Source organism: Maniola hyperantus, chromosome 3, assembly GCF_902806685.2.
Source record: "Maniola hyperantus chromosome 3, iAphHyp1.2, whole genome shotgun sequence".
Taxonomy (NCBI): domain Eukaryota; kingdom Metazoa; phylum Arthropoda; class Insecta; order Lepidoptera; family Nymphalidae; genus Maniola; species Maniola hyperantus.
The window spans coordinates 12,124,772-12,130,997 of NC_048538.1; positions in this window are offsets into that span (position 1 = coordinate 12,124,772).

The window sequence follows — 6,226 nt, forward strand, 5'->3', positions numbered from 1 at the left end:
ACGACTCAGAAGTACTGCGAGGGAGAGATGCAAAACGTTACAATTGCATTCCCCCCGTCAGAAAAACAGCTTACACTGGCAAAAATAATTAAGAGCATTAGTGGAGTCGGGGGCGGAGTGTCGCGTACTAAATAGTCTGCTAAATACCCACCTACATTTATTGGCGCAGGGACTCTGAGAAGGCCAATGTACCTAATGGCGGAAACTATTCTGCCTTTTAAAATAGTATACACTGTTTTTCGTTACAAAATATTTGATGGCACAGAAATACTGTTGTAGAGAAGCACTGTTCGCATAGTGTAAGCAATTGCTTGAACGTGGGTTTTCTTCTTCGTTCCAACTATAGATTTTCATTTCCAGGGCATACCAAAGTAACTCTTAGTCTTCAACTCTTAGTCAATACTTGGAAAAGGTGACTGACTGACTGACTGATCTATCAACGCACAGCTTAAACTACTGGACGGATCGGGCCGAAATTTGGCATGCAGATAGCTATTATGACGTAGGCATCCGCTAAGAAAGGATTTTTGAAAATTCAACCCCTAAGGGGGTGAAATAGGGGTTTGAAATTTGTGTAGTCCACGCGGACAAAGTCGCGAGCATAAGCTAGTTATACAATAATATCGTAAATGCGAAAGTTCTCCTGTCTGCTAGCTTTTCCCGGCCCTGTTAAAACGATTTTGCAGAAATGTGTGAGCTTGCACCTCGGGGACGGACATCAAAAGTATTAATTGAGCTCGGAAAATCAAACAACATTTTTTCAAACCCTAAATCCACGGACGACTTCGTGAGCATAATCTATTTAGTACAGAGATATCTATTAACCTGGAGATGGATATAAGATACTTTTTATAACGGAAGAGAGTGAATCCACGCTGACGAAGTTGCGGGCATTAATTGTTGAAGAAGTGATTTAATAAATAATTTTTATTCAATTTTTTTAGTTACTAGATTGGGAAGATAGGTAGGTATAAGGTTTAAAATGTATTCTTATGTCACAGAGATGTCTCTTTTGCCTCGGTAACAAGTCAATAGTAAACTTCGACGGTCGACTTTGAAATAGTAAAACTCTTCCAACACCGATTCCAAATGCATCATTTGTTTCCTGTCACTAAGCCACTTGACGAAGGTTTTTGTCCCGAATGGAAAGAAAGAGATCCCCAATTAAATTGGATCACTATCCGTGAAATTGTTTACTGATTGAAATAAGATTCGTATATTAGAAATAAAAATTCATTCATCTAAATCTTCGTAATTCTGGACTCAACTGAACTTAAATAGGTACAGGTACCTAGATACGTAAACTGTAATGTACCTATCTAAATTCAAATTTAGTATAAGTAGCATGTTTTTTCCTGGATTTTCCCGTGGTATTTATTTTGTCAAATAATATATCGATCCACCAGTTAAGCTGAAAAACTAATAAACAGATAGACCGACAGACATACAGACACACTTTCGCATTCGTATTTGCGTATGGATTGGATCCGGAGAATCGCTTATAAGGCTTTACCTATAAAATATATGAATAACTAGGTGATGCCCACAATTTCGTCCGCGTGAATTTAGGTTTTTTCAATGGCAACTTTTTGATTTTCTGGGATACAAAGTATCCAGGTCTTGTCAAAATCAAAAGCTACTGGACGGACACACTTTCGCATTTATCATAGGTATTAGTATACGTATGGATTTAGGCGTAAATGTTTGAAATATCTACCTCAATGTTAATCGTATGTGTAATTATGCTACCATAGCTGCGAAATGGGAATAATACAGGAAATTACACTAGAAATGACACCTATGACAGGACCCGGTGGAGTTACAACTCTCTTTACTATTCTGATTGTTCGTAACCTGGTTTAATTCGCTTTGTATTTCATATGAAAAAGTGCAATTTTTGTAACACGAAACAAGAATATTTGGCTTTTAAAATATGAATAATTTTCTATATCCTAAAGACTATATTCTCTTGTACAATAGGTACGAACACATAATTTTCACTAAGTAATATCAGTGACCATATTACAATACAAGGAGCAACAAGGCAAAGGCAGTGAATGCCTGTCAATCAAATTGCACTTTGCAGCTTCTTGACCGTAATTAACTGTCAACATAAGTGACGGTACACTCCGATTGAGGATATCTGCGGGCTGGAGATGCCTTGATGACAATACCTACCTACCTTGAGATCACGTTATATTGATGTCCAGAGACCTTGTTACAACTTACAATCTATACAAGCTATAATTAAAACGCTAGTAAAAATGGAGTCAGATGATAGCACTGGTGATTACCGATCTTATTATCAGTAATAATATAGCAAAAAAAAGCGAAAAAATCCTGTATTTTCCAAAACTACACTGACATTAGCTGAGGTCAACGAACGTTGTGTAGATAAGTGCCGCGGGGTCAATGCCACGTCGTAGGCGGGGCAGTTACCCCGAACTTTGCACGCTATACATTGCGGGTGTGAAAAATACAAATCGCTAAAACTACAAGTATAAGGCAAGTGGTTATTGGTATTAGATTGTGTCTAGGTATGTGCCATGTGGTATAGATAATAAAATAAAATCACTAAGTTCTAATTACACCCTGTATAGGTACTTTATAGGTAGCTTACCCACTATTGATAAGCGCGTTTAAAGCCATCAGTTTGGCTTGGCCAAATTTGACCAAGTTTGCATTAGCTTTTTCGTATGTTGTGTTTTCGTTGAAATTGGTAACTGTTTTCACTGTATAACTGTATAAAATAAATTAAGCGTAAAAATACGTATTTTAAAGTTAAAGCTTATTTACCTGACTACAAAGTTCATTCAGGAGATAAATAAATACCACACAATGACACGTCTCTGTCGCGGCTTTAGCAACACTTTGTAGACGAAAAAGTTGCGAGAAAGTGTTGTCACATTGATTGTGCTTGTGCTACAGATATATACCTAATTCAATTGTAGGCACCTATTTTTCACTATAGGTACCTAATAGAAAATTTGACAACATAAGCCAGATAAAAATATTTATTATAAAATTGCCGCCACACTTGCGTCGGGACGAAATCGGCTGAAAGTATGCGAGGTGACAGGAAACGGAGCGCACCCGAGCGCAGAGCTGACTCAGGATACGGAGGCCGTAACACTGGAACTCGATACTCGATAGCTAGTCGAATACATTGCCAACCAGGTGGGCCAGCAAGAAAGTCGTGATAGTTGAAATTCCTGTATTTGACTGAATTTATGCCATTCTTGCTGCAACTGTGAACTCTAGAGTCTAGACTGCGATTATTATTGCTGAAACCTTAAATTAACATCCTAAACACTTCGCGACAGCTAGCAGTGTGGTGCCATAGCACAATAGGGCGTACGCCCTGCCTATAGTTACTTGGATTAGGTACAACTTTAAGAAGCCGCATACGTCGAGTGTTATGTATGGTAAACGCTTTGTAATGCAGAATATTCATTTTTGTTGGATCTAAATGTTCTGTTTACAGAAAACAAACAACAAAACAACTTGTTTGAAGCAATGGTGTTAAAGCCTTTGTGTTTAAAGTGTTTCTAGATAAATTACCTACAGGCTACAACGCGAGGGCGAAATAGTTTTTTAAATAGGTACACATCTAAAATTGAGAAACCGTTGAGATCATGAACCCGATTTCTTCGATCGATTGCGAAAAAGCTACGTCAAATAATGCTTCAACCTCTTATTACTTGTTGTGATTGGCCGCATTTATGAAAATATAATATATTGGCTCTCAGCAGGAGTCTCAGGCTACCGCGGTAGGTGCACGGCAACTGTCTGTGACTCGCGCTCTGAGTGCCTTGGTCTGATTACCTCTATGTTTCCAAATATGTGCAAAAGTCCAATAGTAAAGGTCTTCCTGCGAGTAAGCGATTTTGCACATTGCGCTCGGAGAGCGAGCCGTGGTATAATTACGTACCTCCTACCTACCCCGTCCCCTACCATACGCTACTGAGCTCTCCTTTAAATCTTGCACTGCTTAAATTTCGAGCGAACATCACCGGGCTGTATTAATTTAATTTCCACTGTTTTTGTACTCGCACCAGATTCCGTTTTAAAGGTAGAAATCCCGGATTTTTAATGGAACGAAATGCTAATTTCTAACAAGCAAGGTATACCTAGATTATGTAAGTGCGTAGACTTACGTAAAGGCTACTTTTGAAGAGGGTTGACCAGAATTTTAGCTTAGGTAGGTACCAAACGTATTAATGTAGGTACTAACTAGGTTTCAAGAATACATCTCATTAATTATTTTATATTTTAGTAACGCGCAGCTTTTTGATTGAAATAAACTGCAAATATACTGTTGTTGTGTGTTGTGAGTTGTGACGTGGCAGAAGACGCGCAACAGACGCGCCACACACGTGCAACACATGCGCAACAGACGTGCCACACATGCGCAACAGACGCGTAGCACACGTGCAACATACGTGCGACCTTACCTACTTGTATTCTTAAAAATAATAAATATGCACGATTCTACATAATATCATATAATTTGTTCCTTGTCAGGAGATTGGTAGGTATATATACCTAGGTATCTAATAGATTTTATACCTACTTACGTAATCCAGTTGAGAACGGTTTTACCCTGAATGGAAAAAGTGATCTCCCAATTAAATTGAATCACTATCCGTAAAATTGTTTACCGTTTGAAACGAAAGTCGTACCTACGTAAGAAAGAAGAATCGTTCCCCTCGCTGGTAACGAAATAGGTTGAATTAAATACAAAAAATATACATATTCGACCTAATTTATTGAGTTTAATAATTATGTGACATCGATGTTTGGTAAGAAAGCATTTTATTTTATTAAAAGCTCGTCTAGGATAGCCATAGTAGGGAGATAGTAGATTAGTAAATACCTAGAGCTAGAACAGAGCGTCCCGCGCGAACCCAAGAGACGCGGATTCGAATCCTGCCGGTCCGCAATTTTTGATATGTATTTAAAATTATTTAGAAATTTCCTTGAAGTGTAGGTAAAAACACTATAAAAAATTAAAAATATAGTAAAAAGCAAATACGTCATTTCTCGTTCAAAGAGCTGCATTGTAATATGGGCCTTTGAAAGTAGTATCGATAGCTGCAAAGTGTCGCTACTAGATGGCATTAACAGTCGCTTCAGTACTGAGTGAACATACATATAACAAATTTCGCCACTGGCAGCAGGCGAACCGTAGCTTAGCGGTCAGAGCGTCGGGCGCGATCCCAGGAGACGCGGGTTCGAATCCTGCCGGTCTGCAATTTTTGATATGTATTTAATATTCAGAAATTTCCTTGAAGTGGTTTTCACTTTTCAAGGTTGTTCCCTCGCTTCTGGCAATGTGGCTGAAATAATCGAGGATCCTCTAGAGACAGGTGGTCGATACCCTTTCGTTAGTCGTTAAAGTAGGAATGTAAACTAAAACTCATTTCCTTGGATCGATCCGCTGCAACAAATATCTTCTTGGAAACATTGTCTTTATTCCGAACTTTCATATCAAATTGAACAGACAAGAGTTCAATATCAAGGCATCCCAGCTTTGAAAAACAACTCTAACCGTCTAACAATACTGTTTATGCTGACAACTTACTAGGTATTTCTACCTTTAAAAACGTTCGAGAGTATAAAACGATTTGTTCATGAATTCAATGTTCTTTTTTATTTTGGACGATTTATCAAGTTGTAAGAAATGTGTGTCGAGTTATCCGGACAGAGTAACGCGACAATAGCGGTCGGATCCGCGGGGAAGATCTCCACCGCGTCAGCAAACGCGTTCAAATTGTGATGGCTTTCGCATTACGGATTTAGTATTAGACGCTGTTTTCAAATTAGGTACCTTTAAAATGTAGAGTCATACGTACTATTAATTAAATTAAAAAAAAGATTCCGACGAATTGAGAACCTCCTCCTTTTTTTGAAGTCGGTTAAAAAATGAACGTTTTAGTGTTTTCTACTGGTTCAGAATTCCAGCAAAACCTCAAAAAGCAAAAAAATATACCTACCTACTTAGATTTTATAATCTTTAAATGTCTTTAAATATCGGTGATCGAAGATTGAGAAATTAGTAAAATTCGCCAAAGACTTCAGTAATATCTTGGTGCCAACCTATTATCTTTACCTTTGTTAAAGTGCATAGGTTGGCATTTGGCACCACGTTGTTTAGCGTTTCAGTACAATTCTATACAGAAACTAGAAATCGATTAGGCGTTCTAAGTTAGCCCGCTTCATTTAG